Raw genomic sequence first — 21,993 nt, 5'->3', positions numbered from 1 at the left:
GTGCAATGAGCAGTACTGTCTGTAAGTGACCTTGAGCAATTACCCAGGTAAGACTGTATCTCACTGCCATCCATTCTGCATGTGGAGGAACTGATGGTTTGCCTCAGGACTCACAGCCAACAGGGGGGATTAGAACTCCCCATGGGTCCTGTGCTATCCATGTCCTGGGCAGCTGTCTGTCCCAGGCTTGACAAGACTTCTTTAAAACTTGCCCTATAAAAAAGGCAGAACAACAGATCACCTGGGCCCCGCCATCCCTCTCCATGGATGATGAGGAAGTGTGGGGGAGGAGCAGTGCCTTCCTCTTCGCTTCTTGTTGATCCTTCAAGGTTTGACCTTTCCCAGTGAAACCTCCCCTGTGCCCTGTGGTGTTGGGGAATTCACCTGGAAACCGGGAGGGACACGCCTGGCAGGGGAGCATGCTTGTGACAATGCATGTCATTCACAGATTCACTTCTCCCTGCATGTGTAGATTTATAATTTGCACATTAATTATTTTCATTTAAAAATTGTTCTTTATTGTAGCATTTACGTTAGTATTTTTACCACTCCTTTTACACCTCAGGGAACTACTTTTGAGTCCTTGATCCATATTTATGGACTAGTAGTTTAACGCAAAACACAAGTTAACAAACCTAAGCAACGATACACACCTTAAGTGAAAATGCTTCCCCTGAAAAAAACTGCACCGTTTCCAGAACGTTCATCCAGGCAAATGGATGCAAATTCCTGAAGTGCAAGCAGAATCTTTAAACACATGATTTGAGTTAGTCATAAACAATTTTTGTGAAACTCAGAATTTATCCAACGTTTTACATTTGTGAAATATGTATGATCAAGACAGTTTCACTGATTATTTTTTCCTCCTAAGACTGCCTAAAAGTGACCGGGTGCCATTTAATTAATGGCGGGGGCTCCATTGCACTTTGAAGATATTTTTGAGAAAATTTATCCTGGGGGTTCTGGGAAGGGCCTTGGCTGAGCAAGTATTGCCCCCTTCTCTGCGCTGCCTCCCGCCCCACTCTACTTTTAAATATAGCAAGTCTAATTTTACCTGTTTTACATAATAGCTTTCTTGTGAATTTAGGATTTTGAGCTTTAAAAAGTTTGAAAGCCATTAGGTAATCTCTAAGGAAACTTCATCTCTGAAAATTCTAGTACAATATAATTTCCCAAAGCATTTATAGGCTGAAATGATCACTTTGGCAAACACACAGCATTACTGTTATTAAACATTTCTGATGTATATGCGTGTTTATGGTTCTAGGGAAGGAAAATAACATTCATTATCTCATTTAATCATCAGAATCCACTGTCATGGTATTCCACATAGCATTGCTTTTGATCGAGGAACAGTGGAATGGCCTTTTGAAGACTCAGTTACTTTGCAGGCCTGGGGCAAGGTTATCCAGATGGTTGTACATGCTCTGAATCAGCATCCAATATATGGTATTGTTTCTCCCACAGTCAGGATTCATGGGTCCAGGAATCAAGGAGTGGAAATGGGAGTGGCACAACTATTACCTTAATGACCCACTGGCAAAATTTTGCTTCCTGTTCCCATGTCCTTATGCTCTGTTAGCCTAGAGGTCTTAGTTCCAGAGGGAGGAATGCGTCTAGGAGGAGACACAACAATGATTCCATTGAACTGGATGTTAAGACGGCCATCGAGCCACTTTGAACCCCATACTTCTGAATCAACAGGCAAAGATGGGACTTACAGGGTTGGCTGGAGTGATTGGCCCTGACTACCAAGGGGAAATTGGGCTACTACTCCACCACGGAGGTAAAGAAGAGTATATCTTGTATATAGGAGACCCCTTAGGGCCTCTGTTAGTATTACCAGGCCCTGTGATTAAGGTCAATAGAAAACTACCAAAACCCAATCCAGGCAGGACTACTAATGGCCCAGACCCTTCAGGAATGAAGGTTTAGGTCACCCCACCAGATAAGAAACCATGACCAGCTGAAGTGCTTGCTGAAGGCAAAAAGAATATGCAACAGGTGGTGGAAGAAGGTAGTTATAAATGCTACCACCACTGATGAGTTACAGAAACAAAGATTATAATTGTCATGAGTATTTTCTACTTACTTAATTATGAATGTGTTTGTGTGTGTGTGTGTTTTCTTTCCTCTCTTATTCCCTAATGTAATATAAGGTGTATTGACTTTATATCACAGTATTTATGTATTATTAATTTTACATCACAGTTTTCAAGTTACAGGATATCAAGAAGACTAAACAGAAAAAACAAAAAGACAAAAACTCTCTGTCTGCTCAAAAATTCCATTTTAATGAGGTACTAAACCTAGATTCCATTTCAAGACATAAGAACCCACTAATTAGTATATTGGAAGGCTTTTTGTCTATGCAAATTTGAGAACTTAAGATCTGCAAAGAGCCTGATATTATATGTGATGTTTCTTTGACTGGAAATCATATCCTACTGGTTGATGGTTAATAGTTTATTAGAAAGTGATAAGTGCTATGGGGAAGAACAGAGCAGCTTGAAGGGAGATCAGAAGTGTGGGGTTGGGAGAATCTGTGCATATTGAAATTTCAAGTAGAATTGTCAGGATAGGCCTTGGAAAGAGAGGACAACTGAGCAAGCTTATCATCACCATTATCATATCTAGCATTCTGGCTAACTGCTTTCTGTGCATTTCTTATTTAACTTTCATAACAGATATAGTCACTGAAGCTTCAAGAAGTTAATTATTTACCCCGTGTAACATAGCTATTTAGTGGAGTCTATGGAATTTAAATTCAGGACTATCTGATCAAGGGCCACGTTGTGCATCCTGTACTGTGTCTCAAAGCAGTGGTTTCCTAACTGTATTTGGAGGTTGCAGTGACATTTGATTTCACATTCGTTTTTCAAAGCATCTATTGTTAGCCATATCTTTAAAACTGGGTTTAAACCATGTACTCAAATATATAATAATTCACATGTTGACATATTGGAGGGTCTCAACCTATTAAACGAAGGGTTAGGTACTTTTTGCACACGTGCAAATGTTTTCCCACTTCTGTGCATATATTTGAACATTGTACAAATGTTTCATTGTCTAGGAATGTTTAAATTTTGCATGATTAAGAAAATTCAGGTGTTAGCAGGCCTGTTCAACATAAAATTGTAAAAGAGTTCGTGTAGCACAAGGTAGGATCGGGAATGTCTGCTGATTGTGTGCTCTTATCATAGTGGAATCATTGACAACTCATTGAAAAAAAGAACAAATAACATGTTTATATAATGTCATATGAATGGTAATTCTAGCACCATTGGTTAGGTTCAGATGCTTTTTTGCCTGACTTATAATTGAGATATATATATAATTGCTTTTATTTTAAGCTCTGAATTACTTAATCAAAGAATATCCTGAGACTACAGGGAAGCTTTTTCTTTATTTTAATCTACCATCTGCAATTACTTAATGTAGGTCAAGTTTTTAAATTAATATTATGAAGCCAAGTCAGAATATTGGAATAAATTCAATATTGAGACTGACATGGCTGGAATAGTCTCATTATGTTAGTTTTTATAGTTAGAAACAAATATATGTTATACTAAGTAAATATGTTTATAGTTATAATAAATGCATGTTAAAATAGACTAAATACCATACATTTATATAAATAATATAATACTTTCATCTATTTACATATTGAAGCTTAATTTTTAAAAATTCAGTAGGAGGGGGTATAGGTTGAAATCTATTGATATAAACATGGAAGTAGTTTCTATAGTGACAATTACCTAGGGAATTAGGAAATAACGTAGACTGTGCCCATAGTTGCCCTAAATGAAACTAGGAAATACTGCTCCATTTTTAAATATAAATATTCCAATAAACAATGTGTTTTCTCTCATTTATTTTAATCTATATAATCGTGACATCAAGGAAACAGAATAGTATAAAAACCTTCATGATTTCATTACTCAGTCGTTGACTTTAGGTGACTGAACTTGGAAGGAGGTGATTGCTGGGGTGTTGGTGGTAAAGGGACAATTCACTTGAGTTTGAGATTGCCACTGCTGTGCCTACAGGTCTCCAAACTTTACCCCTGACCCCTCAACTCACTTGGGGACTTACACCTAAAGTTCACCTTCTTATGTAGGCAGAATGTAAGTTGTTTTCTGCGAGGAATATGAGAGGTGGGCATTCATAATATTTATTTCCATGAGTATTACTTTAGCCACTAGAGAAAATTATCTTCAGTGGTTGATTAATATGTTGAAACTAGCTACATTTATATGGAAGCCATGTCTTCATGTGGAAAGACTGAGAAAAAATATTAACCCAAAATTTGTATTGAATTAGTGGAATTATTGAAATGGATTGAGGTAATAAGAAAAACAAAAATGCCCCAACTAGAAAAATAGACAAGGGTGTGTACTGGCACATCTTAAAAGAAGAAACATTAATGAAAAGAAACACATGAAAAAGGTTCAACCTCAATAAAGAGAAAAGAAATGCAAGTTAAAACAATCAAAGTATCTCTTGCCAATCAAAATTCACAAATTCTCAGGTACTTCTTGTGGGCCTGTGAATTAATAGAGTTTCTGGAAGTTCATATGACAATATGCATAAAGATTCGCATACTCCTTGACCTGGAAATTACATTTTTAGAAATGTGTCCTATGGACATAATCATAAATATCTGAAAAACTCATCTGTAATTTTTGGTATAACATTGTTTATAATCGTGGGGTTGGGGAGAGAAATAAAATAATGTCAAATAATGGGGCAAAGCTAAATTGTTAGATCCATAAAATGAAATTCTATATGGTTATGAAGTATCATGTTTGAGAAATTGTTCATGATTAATAAAAAGAAAGCACAGCACAAAGATATACACAGCATGATACTCATTTATGTATCTGTCTGTATACATATACTAATATATATGTATAATACATATAGTATGTATTATATACACATTTAGTAAATAACTGGAGGAATGTTCACTAAAATAGGTGGTGTCTTTGTGTGATTTGTCTTTTTTTTGCTTATTTGTACTTTGCAAATTTTCCATAATAAAGAGGCATTATTTTTTACTTTTTAATGGAAAATTTCATATTTACACAACAGTACAGAGAACAGTATAATGAACCTCCGTGTATCTATCACTCCATTTCAACAACTATCAACCAAAGTTTAAAAAAAAATTTTTTTTTGAAGTTCAATTACCCACAAACCATTGTACCCAAAGCTCCTGGAGCTACTTACTGTGATTCTTCATGGAGGATTTCTCATATCTTCCCTCGAAAAATATTTTGTTTCCACTGCCCAAACCCTGTTTCTAAAACATTGGCTTAGTCACCAAAAATCTTTGTTAGAGAAAGCTCAAAGCATTTCAGTGTTGTTAATGAAAATAATCGATAATGTGATTTTTAATTTTTTTACCCAAGTAAAAGCCAAATCTCTGTTTCTGGCAGTTTATCACTGTTTCTCTGAATATATAAACAAGAAGCTTATGAAAAATGAGATCCAAAAGGCGACGTGGCTGGTTGTGTGAGGTCCTTGCATCTCTTTCTTCATTTAGTTTAGGGATTAGGCAGAATTTGGTAAAGCATATTTAAGTTAAAGGGTCCATACACTCTGCAATCAGTTTTGGGGAGCACTTTCATTCTTGAATTCAGAATCTGAAATACAGAACGTGCTGTGCAAGCAGATGTTGATAAGCAGATTTTAGGAGAAGTTAAGAGCCAGCCATGTCTGCTCCAAAGGATTATGTGCTTCCATGCAAAAAACAGATTCCCACGAGTTTAAATATTTTCCCCACTGAAGAATGAACGACCCAAAGAGGTGCAAAAAACACCATCTAGTGTGTTTATAGCTAAAAACCTCTCTTCCAGACTCCTGTTTTTGTATCAGCTTTAAAGGCACATTTTCACACTGTATGTTAGTGGGAGTGTGTGCATTTTGATGGTCTAACCCCTCTGGTGAACTTTCAATGTGTGCTATTTTTTAAATCCTAGATAACTTACTTTTGGAAAGTGGAAAATTGTTTATTTCTTTTATTTCCATAAGGCCCAATACTATGCTTCCAATGCACTCAGTAGAGCTGGACCATAAAAATAATAAATGTGTGACAACATGAATATAAACATAATAAATGTCATGCTTTCACGTGGCAAATTGTCAATATGTATTGACATTTGTTCTTATGGCATCTATTAAGGCCACACCATATTTATTAACTCTGGGTTGATTACACTGCTCCATTAACTTGGTAATTTCATTTTAGTTTGAGGGATTTTAGCTGCTGAATTAGTTTAAATTTTATGCACAAGCCCAGAAGTCCTTGGGCAGTGAACACATTTCATATATATAAAATAAATAATTAATGAAGAAAAGTTGTTTTGGAGAAGCAGAAAACAACAGAATCAGGATCAGATAACTTTTTAATAACACAAACTGAGAGACTGCTCATTGAGATTACAGTCACAAACTGTGTCAGGTATGTTCATAGGCTTTTTAGTAAAATACTTCAGAGTAGAAATACTTATATCAGAGGGAAACATTACTTCAGTAAGAAAACAAGATATTGAGCCCACCTGGCCAGTGTGAGCAATAAAGGAAGATGCATATAAGGCACAAGGCTGAGTAAATCTGTTTCTGAACTGATTTTAAACATGATATTGCAGAAATTTCATAAGAAACATGTTCCCCTTCTGATAAATCCCACAAAAGTTGCCAAAAAGACTAGTTAAGAGAGAATATATTGGCTGAAGTCTTTGTAACTGAGCAGGACCCTAAGGGACTTTCCTGGGGTAGACCCCTCCCCCATATCCTCTGCTTTAGCTCCTCTCTGAAGTACCTAGATAATAGCATCTGATGCACATCTCCTGAGTTGTTTTACAGGTACTAAAACCCCTACCAAATGGAGGGAATTAACTACTTAATGACCACGAGCTCCATAGCCCCAGACCTGCTGGGATCCCGAGGACTGATAACGTTAACACCTGTGACACCGCCCTGTTACCGCTCCATCAACCAATCAGAGAGTTGCGCACGAGCTGATCACGTACCCTGGCTGTTCCGCCCCCAGCTTGCCTTTAAAAGTGACTTGTTGGAGGAGTTCGGGCTTTTCGAGCATTAGCTGTCTCGGACTCTTAGTCCTGCAAGAAGCGCTGCACTTTGCTTCACTACAACCCGGGGACAGTAGATTGGTTTTACTGCGCACAGGCGAGCGGACCCAAGTTTGGTTTGGTAATAATTTTGGTACCCAAAGTGGGCCACGGTCCCGAGTGGATGTCTCCCCTTGGCACATTGACCCTGACTAGTGGTGGCTCCCAGGACCTGTCCAGCAGCTACCTAAGCATCTTTTCCTCAGGAATGGTCCCCAGCTCTTGCTGCCACATTGGCGTCCTTGGCCCACAGAGCTTCTGTGGTGAAGAAAACAAGGCACTCGCATTGGCCGCTTGAGACGTCTTTGGTGAGTAATGGTACTCGCGTGTGATGACACCACGGTATCCTTCCCTATTGCATTGCCCTCGCCTACGGCAGAGCATTGGTTGGGATTTTCCCTTTTGGACAGTCATTTTGGCTTCATCTCCGATGGGACATTAGTTGGGGTTCTCCCTTTTAGATAAAGCATGGTCACACGGCTGCATCTCTGACTGCCGGAGCATTGGTTGTACCTCCCCCCTCCCCTACACTGGTAACCACTAGTTTGTTCTCTATATCTGTGAGTCTGCTTCTTTTTTGTTATATTCACTAGTTTGTTGTATTTTTCAGATTCCACATATAAGTGGTATAGTATTTGTCTTTCTCTGTCTGACATTTCACCTAGCATAATGCCCTCCAAGTCCATCTATGTTGCTGCAAATGGCAAAATTTCATTTTTTTATGGCTAATACTCCATTGTATATATATATACACCACATCTTTATCCATTCATCTGTTGATGGATGCTTAGATTGCTTCCATATCTTGGCTATTGTAAATACTGCTGTGAATATAGGTGCATGTATCTTTTCGAATTAACGTTTTTGTTTTTTTTGGATACATACTGCTGGGTCATCTGGTAGTTCTATTTTTAGTTTTTGAGAAATCTCCATACTGTTCTCCACAGTGATTGCACCAATTTACATTCCCACCAACAGTGTAGGAGGGTTCCCTTTTCTCCACACCTTCTCCAGCATTTATTGTTTGTAGACTTGTTAGTGATGGCCACTCTGACAGGTGTGAGGTGATACCTCATTGTGGTTTTAATTTGCATTTCCCTGATGATTAGTGATGCTCAGCATCTTTTCATGTGCCTGTTGCCCATCTGCATTTTCTCTTTGGAAAAATGTCTATTCAGTTCTTCTGCCCATTTTTTAACCAGGTGGTTAGTTTCTTTTGATGTTGACTTGTATGAGCTATTTATATATGTTGGATATGAATCCCTTATTGGTCATATCATTAGCAAATATTTTCTCCCATTCAGTAGGTTGTCTTTTCATTTTGTCAGTGGTTTCCTTTGCTGTGCAAAAGCTTTTTTTAATTAGGTCCTATTTGTCTATTTTGCTTTTATTTCTTTTAGGAAATGGACCCAAAAAATACTGCTGTGATTTATGTCAAAGAGTGTTCTGCCTATGTTTTCCTCTAGGAGTTTTATAGTATCCAGTCTTACATTTAGTCTTTAATCTATTTTGAATTTATTTTGTATGTGGTGTTACAGAATGTTCTAATTTCATTTTTTTTATATGTAGCTGTCCAGTTTTCCCAGCACCATTTATTGAAGAGACTGTCTTTCCTCCACTGTATAGTCTTGCCTCCTTTTCATAGATTAATTGACCATAAGTGTGTGTATGGGTTTATTTCTGGGTTCTGTATCTTGTTCCATTGGTATATGTGTCTGTTTTTTGATGACTGCAGCTTTGTAGTATAGTCTGAAGTCAGGGAGTGTGATTCTTCCAGCTCTGTTCTTAAGATTCTTTTGGCTATTCAGGGTCTTTTGTGTTTCCATACAAATTTTAATATTATTCTAGTTCTGTGGAAAATGCCATTGATATTTTGATAGGGATTGCATTGAATCTACAGATTGCCTTGGGTAGTATGGTCATTTCAACATTGATTCTTGTAATCCAAAAACACAGTATATGTTCCCATCTGTTTGTGTCTTTAATTTTACCAGTGTCTTATAGTTTTCAGAGTACAGGTCTTTTGCCTCTTTAGGTAAGTTTATTTCCTAGGTATTTTGTTCTTTCTGAGGCAGTGGTAAATGGGATTTTTTCCTCAATTTCTCTTTCTTATACTTTGTTGTTAATGTATAGAAATGCAACAGATTTCTGTATGTTAATTTTGTATCCTACAACTACTGAATTCATTGATGAGTTCTAGTAGTTTTCTGGTGGCATCTTTAGGACTTTGTACGTGTAGTATCAAATCTATCTCAGATATGTCTTATTTTTATTGTACCTAGGTTTACTGAAAGTCATTAAGTTCATAGTATGTCTTTTACAGAGTTTGTCAGCAGAAGAAAAAAGAAAAGGTATGATTTTCATAAGGTATAAAATAAAGGTAAATACGAGTTTGCAGGTGAACTCTTAGAAATAATTATGTTTTGGGTATGTCTGTCTAAAAGACTTTCTCTAGATTTTTGGCAACTTATGTTTTACTAAGTTAAATGATGAAAATTTATTGAACATCTAGGTCATTTCAAATAGAGGTTATGAAATATGTTCATACATTCCCACTGCAAAGTACAGGTATGAGTTCACAATTGCTTGCTTCTTGGTATTTGCTAGAGATTAAGGTTTTTAGGGGTTAAAATTATATGTAATTAAAGCAGCTAAAATAATAAGGGAAACATTTCAGTATGCCAGGTGTGAAAACACATTTTTGTCAAAGGGAAAAAAAAGGTAATTTTATGCTACAGTTATTTGTTTCTGGATAAAAAAATAAGGGACCAACTAATATGGATACAGGAAGTTATGGAAGGTTTGTAGAAACAGAGCCCTGAAAAAGGAGTTTTGTGCATGGTCGGGCTGGGATTAGATTAAATTTAATGAGGTAAATGGATTTTGTTATTAGAAGTAGGCTGGTGTAGGATTAGATTTGGTTCCTCTCTGTTAAAAGAAATTTTCTTAGAATGCTGCTTTTGATAACAGATTATGTGAACTTTTGAAGTGATCTATATTTGCTTTTGAAATCTTTTGTCATTTTGGTTAAATGAATAAATATTCAGTACTTTATGATATTTGACCAAGTGTTTTGAAAATTTTTGATATTTCCGACAAACTGGTTGTGTATTAAATACACCTTGTACATCTGCTTTGGCCACTGAGGAGGGGAATGGATTTAAAAGTCAAAATGAAGTAACTATGGTTCAGACATCCAAGATAAAACTAGGTGGCCATTGTGCACCCGATTTCAGACACATTCGTGTATTGCTGAGAACTTGAATTTTCCAAACTGTATCAGATTAAAGGACATCACTAGCTGTTCGCAAAACAATATATGCTGGCAGCTGCCAACTGCAACCTTATTGTCTGAAGGTCTCCTTTTGTAATCATGGAACCTTTCTCTTACTTTAGGAATAGTAGTGATAAACAAGACAGCTCAAGCTATAGTCTCCCAGCAGAAGGCACTAGATTCTTTAGATATATGCTAATACCCCTGGAGAAATTGAAAACCAAATAAATAGAATAATTCAAAAGGCTACTTGGTTATAAGATATTTGTAGAGAAGACCTGCATCATAACTTATTGTCCTGGTTGCCATCTGGAATAGAAAGATTCCTTTGGGAAATACTGCAAGGGTGCATTTTGATCATTATCCTAATTGTAATATGTCTACTAATTCTCAAATGTCTGTCTGGGTGCTATGACAAAGCCATCAAAAACAGAGGTAATATTTTCATAATACAAAATATTGATACTAAGCTTGGGACTCAAGAATTCTTTGGAATGAAAGTCAATGATTTTCACTCCTGTAATCCTGAAAAATTGACTTTGCCCCAGTTCAGTAGGAAGGATCTAGAGAGATCGTTTCCTCTCTTCCCTCAGGATTAAGAAGTAGCAAAGGGCTTCCCTGGTGGCGCAGTGGTTGAGAGTCCGCCTGCCGATGCAGGGGACACGGGATCGTGCCCTGGTCCGGGAAGATTCCACATGCCGCTAAGCGGCTGGGCCCCTGAGCCACGGCCGCTGAACCTGCGCGTCCGGAGCCTGTCCCTATGGCGCCTTCCGGGGACAGACCCCTCCCCCATATCCTCTGCTTTAGCTTCTCTCTGAAGTACTTAGATAATAGTACCTGATGTACCTTTCCTGAGTTGTTTTACAGATGCTAAAACCCCCACCAAATGGAAGGAATTAACTACTTGATGACCATAACCCCTAGACCTACTAGAATCTAAGGATTGATATTGTTAACCCCTGTGACAACACCCTGTTACCTCACCATCAACCAGTCAGAGAATTGGGCATGAGCTGATCACATACTCTGGGACTCTCCTCCCTCAACTTGCCTTTAAAAATGCTTTGCTGAAACCCCATCAGGAGTTCGGGCTTTTTGAGCATTAGCTGTCCTGGACTCCTAGTCTGGGGCCCTGCAATGAACGCTGCACTTTCCTTCACCACAACCTGGGGTCAGTAGTTTGACTTTACTGCACGCAGGTGAGCGGACCCAGGTTTTGGTTCTGTAACAGCTTCTTTAGCTTGTAGTCAGTCTCACCTGTATAATATACAGAATAGTAGTCTGTGTTATTTTAGCTACTATCTATTAACAAGTCATAGGCTACACTTGAGTCTGACCTTTCAGTTCTCACTCACTAATTTGTTTAATTTATTGTCCTCTCTGAAGGCACTTAGAACATCCAAAAAAAAATGTTTTAAAAGCCTTAAATGAGTAAACACATGTTCTACTTATCATTTTGTCAGACTGAACAAAGTTCTTTGGATGTGCTCAACAGCTCCTGGATGGAGACAAACATGATCAGTTAAATAAATGAACAATTTCATTGGGCTCAGAAAGTTTCAGCAGAAGCTATTAATTTTTATGAGCATTAACTGACAAAAATCTATGTATTTGACATAACCTATGTGTCTGTAGGACACTCCCCCCCCCCCCCGCCGTTAACATCAGGAACAGAGAATCGTGCAATTCAGATAAAAATTGTGACATATGGCAGAGTCTTTACAATGGTGGGAAGATAGGCCAAAAATTATGTTTGTAAATTTCTGAAATGATTTCCAGAAACGCATTACAGGCTAAGTGCTTTATACGGTATGTATTGTTAGCAGGTGTTGTGAGTACTGTATTTCTTACAATGCTGACATTCTACTCGTTTCTACTCTTTAAGGGAACAAGCAGAATAATTGGAGTTCCTTTGAGAATGATTGGTTAGTTATTTTGGACCTTTATAGGGAGTAAATGGTAAATAAGAGCTGAGTTTTTGGACATTCGTATCTATTGGTTGAGCAGATTATACTGTAAATTTTAAAAAGGAAGGGCAATTTAGGCAATGATACTAACAGCTGCACAGTTATTGTGTAATAGTGGCCCACCTGGGCTGAATTGTGAATTGTAAAACAAAGCTGAATGCTTTCAGTTCCGTGATGTATTATGCTACAAGGGAAGTTCTCAGCTAAGCAACGTGTAGAGCTACTGTCAGACCATCCCTCTGCCAAATTACTAGTACACTGAAAAATGCCTACAGTGCTATCAGTTGGTGAGATCATCACAGCCTGCTTCTCTTAATGTTTCCATCATTCCTGATCCCGATTTTACATCTCAGTAAATTATTTGTGGTAGTAAAGTGTTTTCTCCTCCTTCATTATATTAATTGTTGGTAGATGGTCTATTAATTAAAAAAACCTATTCAGCTCTTTGAAATTGAAAACACATGAAGTCTTCTCCCACCTTCATCAGGAACAGTGTAATAGGTAAACAATATTTAGGCAGTGAATTACATGCTATGATTTATATATGTAATGTGCGATTATTTTAAACATAGAGGAGTGTTCTTATGGGTAAAACTCAGCAAAAGTAAGCCTTCTTGCACTTAAAAATTTACTGCCATATATTATGATTGATCACCTTTCTGTAACTTAAAGAAAAAGAAAAATTTTTCTACATCTCCATCAGGGCCCCAACTCTATTTCTGTAATTTTCCTCTATACTTTCTAGTGAGAAAGAATGGAGAATAATGGAGGCTCTAGAAACATGAGCTTTTAGAAAAAGGAGTTGAGACATTAGGAAACCATGTGGTCTTGCTGTGAATCATCTCTAATAGGAGCCAAAGAAAAGTTGGGCATTATATCAAGCATTGTTTTCTTTCCAGGTTTTGCTAAATCTGGCTAAGTTTTACAAACACTTCAGGGGAAGTTCAGAGTTCTGCATCTTATTCCTAGATCTTTCATATGACCCCGAGAAGTCACTTAAGTTTACAGACTTGTTTGAGATGGATTTTAAGCCACCTTTCAACATACATCATTAAAGAAAAGGGTTCATTTGGGTGGTTTCTCTTCACACATACTCAGAAAAAAGCATGGAAACTCTTCTTCTATTTTGATGCAAAGAGTCATTCAGATTTTTAATAAAGCCAAATGGCTGCCTGGGTAAATCTGTTAATCAGTTTTTCTCTTTGCTTGTTTTCTTTTAGTAATGTGGTTTCCATTAGACATTTCAATTCTGTTTCATTGCTGGTAAGCATCTGTTTTAAAATACAGTTAAAAATTGGTACTCTTGGTCCGATTCCAAGGGGCAAAATCAGCAGGAATAAGTAATCCCACAGCCTTAAGAAGAAACTTCTAAAGCATGAAAAAAAGTAATAAGTACTAAACTTTGAATAAAAGAGCCATAAATGAGTCTGGAAGCCTCATTTACATTGTAATGTGCATACCAGAATGATGTCATTATCAATTAGTGTGAGTATTTTCTAACAGCCACCTATTCCGAATATGCAGTCGTTTCGTTTACGGTTATGATTGTGGTGTGTGTGTTGGTATCAGACAGCAATGTCCATGGAAAGTATTGATAGTAATACAGAAAAAATTTATGCCAACTGTGAATCAGTCCTACTTCATTTGATGTTATTTATTGATACGAGGTAGATAGAATACCTCAATCTATGCGAATTCAATAGAATAATAAAATCTGGCTGTAATATAATCTTTCTACTGTACGAGTTAAAGCAACAAATATATATATAGTCAATTTCATCACAATTTAGCTTTGTTTCTTTTGGAATGCTATAGTTATTGTCAGGACTCATTTCATTCTCTCTGTTTTCATGTCTCAGTCTCTGTTTACATTAGATTTTTTTTTTGGCTGTGTTGGATCTTTGCTGCTGTGTGCAGGCTTTCTGTAGTTGCAGCGAGCAGGGGCTACTCTTTGTTGTGGTGCACAGGCTTCTCATTGCGATGGCTTCTCTTGTTGCGGCGCATGGGCTCCAGGTGCGTGGACTCAGTAGTTGTGGTGCACGGGCTTGGTAGCTCCGATGCATGTGGGATCTTCCCAGACCAGGGCTCGAACCCGTGTCCCCTGCATTGGCAGGCGGATTCTTAACCACTGCGCCACCAGGGAAGTCCCTCTCTGTTTAGATTTTTGTTTTAAGATTCCCTGTGCACTGATAAGTGAAGTTGTGTCTGAGGTGTGAGGTGAGACTAACCTCTTGAGTTTAGGGTTTGTTTTTTAAAACTCTGGCATTTTGGGATAATATAGGGCAGTTTGAATGGACACTGTTGTTCTGAGTAAAGTGATCTTGATGAGATGCCATGCTTCTTAGACACACTTTCTTGGTTTTAGGCTTTTAAAATTTCATTTAATTTGTTTCTACTTCTTTCTGTATATTATGAAATATTCCATAGCTTCCATAGCTTTTATTATTTTTGGAGCTATGATGATTATTATTGTTAACCCTTTCTGCTTTGCTGCATTTCTGTATATTAACCCAATGATTAGGAATATTTTTTAAATTTATGATCTCAGAACATAAATACTTAATATGACTGAGACTCATCAGTGACAGATATCCAGGTAACTGATATCTTTGTGACAAGTATTTCTCAATAATATTGTTTAAAAATATAAAAGGGTTACCTGGGTAATGTATACCTTGTTTAAAAAAAAAAGACTTAAAATGATGCTTGGTGTACCTGTGCAATAAAGGAAAAATAGTAAATAAAACAAAACAGTAACAATAAAAAAAAAAACCCCGTTTCTAGACTCTGTTCTAATGAAGTATTTTTACTGGCAAGGCTGGTTTTTCTCAGGACAGTGGTATATATACGGTCCTCTAGACTCTCAGGCTAAGGTTTCTGGGCTTTGCTCTAATCACGCTGCAATTTGGTGAGCTGTATAATGTTCTGTGCCTCCGTTAATCACACAGTGGAAAGAATCAGCTGACTGAATCATTTGCTTTATTACGACTCCAGAAAAGTACTGCCAGTTACTCCAGTAACTGCCTCGTGGGAACTTTGTCAGAGGGAGTATTCTGGAGGCAGACGTGTTGTGAACACCTCCCTTCAATTCCTGTAAGTGGCACCAAGACATTCCTGTTACAATTCAGTTAAAAAACATGACCCTTCGGATAAGCTTTCCTAGTGGAAGTTGTTTATGCTGCATTTAATATCTTCATGGTGTTATCATGCTAAGGTGCCAGGGTGGTAATTGAATGGCATGATGTACGTGAGTGCTTTGGTACAGTGCCTGGTAGATGATGAGAACTTTGCACATGCTAAGTATCCAGCGATGATGCTGGCTATTGACCATGTTCACATCACACATGAAGTTTCAAATGGGCATCCACCTAAATGGCTGTTTTTGAAAGCTTAGCTGTGCCCCTCCTTTCTTTTTTTCCAGCGCACAAACGTGTATCCTTAAAAAAGGGCATAAAACTCTTTCCCTTCATCTCATCGTCTCTCACTGTTTCCTAGACTTTGCTCCATTAGGTGTCACTTCGGTCTCTCTTGCCCACCATCCTCTTTTCTGCGATCTGTAAACACTCTAAAGTCCCCTCCAAATCCTGTCCATAAAACATAATACTTTCCTTGATCTAAGTGCCTCTTTAAGCAGTTGACTTAGTTTGATTCTTTCCTTCATAGCCAAACTTCTTTAAAAAGGCATCTACTTGATGTCATCTCCCAACTCCCTATATAATTTGAAAAGCAGCAAGTGGTGTGCCAGAACAAATACAGAGTGGCGTGTCCAGCAAATCTGGGACCAATTGCACATCAAGTGTTAATCAGAAAAAGAAGATGCTGTCCGTCAAAGTCAGCCTCCCAGGATCTAAATTGTGAGCACAGGTTGTAAGAAATAGTCTTACATACTGTGGGGATGCCAAGAGAGGCAACGGGTGGTTGCTTTCCCCAAGCTGCTTATGAACTAGTTGTGGAGAGGACCACACACGTAGAAAGGTAACAGAATGAAAGGGAGGGCCCTTGGTTAGGAGGGGAGGTGATGGCAAGATCAGAGCTGGCTCTAAGGGGTGGGTCAAACGTGGGAAGGTTGAGGAGATTCAGCTCCAGGTGAGGAAATGCTACGTAAATATGGTTAGTGATGGGAAAAGATCAAATACGTTTGGTAGACAGAGATGAACAATCTGTCTAGGAAAGAAAATTCTTGTGGGAGAGTGGTGCAAGTCAATGCAAGAATGTTAATATGCACTTTCTTCAGTAAATATGTTCCTGGAAAGTGGGAGGAAAGAAGGACTAATGTAGCTAGTTCTTTTAGAAGTAATGACAGGTGGCTCTCTCATCAATGCATGAATGCTGGAGGACCAAGTTCTCGTAGTTCCAGTCTGACCTTAGTGTGAACGAGGCCATTGCCTTCATTCTTTTGGGCTTTAGATGATCTGTCAGTGGCTATGTAAGTAATTAACTGGCAGTTGCCACTCAATGTACTAATAGTGAACGTGCAGTGCTACATTTGTTACAGAATTCTGGGTCTCTTGAATGTTATTTTGATATTTGAATGCTATTCATGTGAACCCAATTTTTACTATGGACTATTTCAATAAATATCTGTGTTATGTGGTACTCCGTGGGGGCAAATTTAGCGAGGAATTACACCAAATTTATAAATTACTAGAGAGGTCTGACAGGTCCCGCATCATTTTCAAATTCTGCCAAGTTCATTAAATTGATAAAAATAGAGCCATAAATGGGTTCAATTAGCCTAACTTTCCCAGGATGTAACTTACTCTTCAAAGCTACATATCAGATTTTACATGGCTGGAGGTTCATTTAATAAATGACTTCTTCTGTGCACTAGATAGGACCCAAGAGACTTGAAATTGTTCATGTGGCTTCTAGTCATCCACTGACTTCCTGTGCTTATTTATTGCTCTATGGCAATATTTTATTGATATACTATATGTCAGTTTGTCAGTTTGGGTCACTCTGTGTAATGCTGCAAAATATTCCTGATTTTTTTTTTTTACCTTCTGAAAGCCTGTGTTCCTCTAAAGAGCTTCTGTGTAATACCCATCCATTAGTAATTTTGAGAGTTGATGGAGGAGGGGGCTACAGCTCTGGGGGTGGAAGATGTAGACAGGTTTGCTGGTTTAATGCACACTGGTAGGTGTCTGAGGAAGATGGAGTCTTATTATTGAAAACCTTAGACCAGGTCTTAATTTAGTGACTTGATATTAGTGTTTCATCCAAAACATCATCATCAAAGGGACACTGTGACATATTTATCCAACTCTGATCCTTTGAAAGGGGTCAGTCAGGGTAGAATTTCCATTTAACATCTGAATTTGACCTAGAGCTCTTGAGCCAATTTGGAAAACAGTGTATTAAGGCAAAAATAATGAGACTTAACATAGAATACTCGTCTTCTTCCTGATTTTCCTATTGGAAACTCAAAATCATGAAGTTATTGGCAGGAAAATGCCCAGTGTTATAAGTAACATATTTTAAAGATCTACATAATGTAATATAACGGAATGAGCCAGCAGTTGATAAGAAAAATCAGAGCTAGACCAAACAGTGTTATATACATGGAAGCCCGTCTTATTTTTCTTGATTCTATTATAACATGGACTAATTTTCTGGGGATTGAAATTGTTTAACCATGGTGCAGAGTCCTTATAATGAAGTTATATGAGGAATATCTACTTAATTATAACTCAAAATAGATGAGTTTACTTCCATATTTAAAGAGTAAAAATGCAGTTTCTCTGAAATCTTCCTCTGATGAGGCTTACCAGATTTTATGAGCTGGAAGGGAATTTAAGAATTTTTCAGTTTACCAGGCCATTTGCAAGTTGAGGAATCTGAAACCCAGAGGTAATTGAATTACTCAGCTTCTTACAACTAGGCCGTACCTCTTCTTGGAAGCACACTGCCACTCGTTTCAGGGTATGGGATTCTGAAAATTCTCTGAGATTCTACAGGTCCATTATTGTGCTAGGGTATCATTTGATTCTTTGATTTTTTTTTCTTCTTGTGAGTGAGGCATATATTTCTAATAGGGATGCAAACTATTGGGTGGGTCAAAAGTTTCATTTTTTTTTCTGTAACATGGCTCTAGTAGCACTTAGGTGTCTTTAACTTCATTCGAAACCATTTTGTTAGATTGTACGTGACAGCTGTCATATCAGTATGCATTTAAAAGAAGACATCAAAGTTGGTGAATTTTTGTGTAGCCATTTTAATATTGGAGATGGAAGAGAGAAAGCAACATTTCGGCATATCATGGTTTATTATTTCAAGAAAGGTAAAAACACAACTGAAACACAAAAAAAGATTTGTGCAGTGTACGGAGAAGGTGCTGTGACTGATCGAACGTGTCAAAAGTGGTTTGTGTAGTTTCGTGTTGGAGATTTCTCACTGGACGATGCTCCACGGTTGGGTAGACCAGTTGAAGTTGATAGCGATCAAATCGAAACAATAATTGAGAACAATCAACGTTATACCACAAAGGAGGTAGCTGACATACTTAAAATATCCAAATCAAGCGCTGAAAATCATTTGCACCAGCCTCGTTATGTTAATTGCTTTGATGTTTGGGTTCCGTGTAAGTTAAGCGAAAAAAAATCTTCTTGACCGTATTTCCGCATGCGATTCTCTACTGAAATGTAATGAAAAACGTTGCGTTTTTAAAACAAATTGTGACAGGTGATGAAAAGTGGATACTGTACAACAATGTGGAATGGAAGAGATCATGGGGCAAGCAAAATGAACCACCACCAACCACACCAAGGGCCAGTCTTCGTCCAAAGAAAGTGTTGTTGTGTATATGGTGGGATTGGAAGGGAGTCCTCTATTATGAGCTCCTTCCAGAAAACCAAAGAATTCCAACAAGTACTTCTCCCAATTAGACCAACTGAAAGCAGCACTCGTTGAAGTGTCCAGAATTAGTCAACAGAAAATGTATAATCTTCCATCAGGATAACGTAAGACCGCATGTTCCTTTGATGATGAGGCAAAAACTGTTACAGCTTAGCTGGGAAGTTCTGATTTATCTTCCGTATTCACCAGACATTGCACCTTCGGATTTCTATTTATTTCAGTCTTTACAAAATTCTCTTAGTGGAAAAAATTTCAGTTCCCTGGAAGACTGTGAAAGGCACCTGGAACAGTTTTTTGCTCAAAAAGTTAAAAAGTTTTGGGAAGATGGAATTATGAAGTTGCCTGAAAAATGGCAGAAGGTAGTGGAACAAAAGGGTGAATATATTGTTCAATAATGTTCTTGGTGAAAATGAAAACTATGTCTTTTATTTTTACTTAAACCTAAGGCACTTTTTGGCCCACCCAGTACTTGTAAGCAGTAACTCTGTTAATTACTGAAGGCTACTGGAGTTTGGATACATGACGGATTCAGAGCATGAGCTTTGCTGTCTAGCAGACATGTGTTCAAGTCCTGACTCTGCCACTGACTTGGTGACATTTGACTAGTACCTTAACCTAAGCCTGTTTCCTCATAAGAAAAACAGCTTTTGTTTATTTATTGAACATATTGAGGTGTCAGTGAATATTGATCCCATTATTTATCATTCAATAAATGCTTCTTGGTCAGTTGAATCTAGGAAAGATATCTGAGGCTATATGACTACCTCTAAAAATATTTCTTACTCTATATCATTGAAAAAGTGATACCAATAGTATTTAGAGACAAAATTTGTGAACCTGTTCAACTGTGTTGCTTGTTTGTAGCTTTCTAGGTTTCTAGACTTCATGACCTCATCTGTATCATGGAGGAAAAAACAATTCAAAAGGTATCTTACTGACTTGCTAGTGAGTCAAAAGTAGGTTAGAGTTCAAGCGACGTTTGATTCAGAAATTAAACAGTGTTATCAAAGATTCCGTTTTCTTTCTGACTGTCCTCTCTGCCTGCCAAAGTGTCTGCTTCAACCAAGAAACCCTCAGCTTTGGGGAACCAAAAGCTTCCTAATTCACATTAAGCAATAAAAGAGAGATCTCCCTGGTAGTTCTCAAAGAAGAGGGTGGAAACTTAATTCTTCAGAAATTCTCAGCAAAGACTTGTGTTTCATTGACACTTGCTGGGCTCGGGTTATTATGTCAGAGATTAGACATGCTGAGTGGTTGTAGCCAGTCAGCACCATGTCTGGTGTTGGGGATGAGTCAGCTTCTTATCAGAAAATGTTGCTGGGCTGAGGAGAGGAGAATATTCGAAAGGAAATTAGAGTCTAGTTACTAAGAGAAGAAGACAGTGGATAATGGGAAGAAGGCCAACATGTTTACTACATCTCCCCAAGGTAGTGGTATGTCCCAAGTTTGAGATAGACTGTTAGATGTAACCACAGTTCTTTATATATCATCAAGTTCTTTGCTTTTGTACAGATAAATAATAGTTACAGATATAAGCACGTCAGCTTGGAGATATTTAAAGAATTACACTTATTTCTGTTCAAATTTTCTCAATCTCCTCCCAAAGCAGTGACCTATGGAAGAGTTTACTATCGCTGGTTGGACAGGAGGTCTACGTTAATTATATTAAATATAGCACATTGCAGAATCTCTGGAGGGTGGTGTTTGAAACTTTGAAGCCAAAGACAAATAATTTGCATTATTTTGTACTGAAATGTAACTGAATTTCTTCTATAGAAAAAATTCGGTTTAAGTTCTTTTCTGTATCAAGGAATTTTATGCTCTCAATTCTGACATCCTCTAAACACTGTGGATCACACTGCAGGAGTGTCTGAGGATACACCATGTATCTAAGCTGCAGGAGACTAAAAATAATTATGGCTCCAAAGTCATTTGCATCCTCATGGGGAATATACAGCTCACTCATAGGAAAAATAATCATAGAACCAAATGATGCCAAGTACAACAAAATGCTACAACCAGATAATCTCAGAGAACTTTCAGAATAAGGAATTTGACTTATTTTGAACTTCATGGTTTTTAAGTGCACCAAGGTCTCAGGATAGTGACTGAGTAGCTTAGAAGAAGGCAGTACTATGGGAAGTCTGTTAGGGCTTGGAATCATGAATTCTTTGAGAATCAGATGAAAACTACAAATGCTCACACCAGAAAAATGGTCCTCCATCCAAAATTTCATGTATAATTTTGGGGGTTCATGGACTCCCTAAAGCTCATTTTTAGTTTTTTATTAAAAAATTTTTTTATTGACATATAGTTGATTTACAACGTTGTGTTAGTTTCAGGTATACAGCAAAGTGAATCAGTTATATCTAAACCTCATTTTTAGACTCAAGCATATATATACACCATTTTTAAAAGAATACAAAAACTAAACCCTACTTCCTTGAATTTCAGAATTTAATATCTAGTTTCATAGAGGCATAGCTTTAGAGATTTGAAAGAACTGGGTTCACTATTCTTCAAAATATATTTCTAGGAGCTCAGTCATTAAGGCCTAAGAACATGTGAAGGAGTAAGAAATTTGGAGGATGAATGGATTCTTCCAATGCCCTGCACATAGTAGGTACAATGAATCTTGTGTAAAGTAATGAAAAATCAGTCTTAGAATTCTGCTGATGTGGCAGCTCAATTCCAATGTCATAAAGGTGATGTTAGGTGAATACTTATTAAAATAATTCTCCTTTATTTTGTCATAAATTAT

The sequence above is a fragment of the Grampus griseus genome (assembly GCF_964374135.1).
Source record: "Grampus griseus genome assembly, chromosome: 16".
Lineage (NCBI taxonomy): Eukaryota > Metazoa > Chordata > Mammalia > Artiodactyla > Delphinidae > Grampus > Grampus griseus.
Note: the sequence above shows the minus strand (reverse complement) of the source record.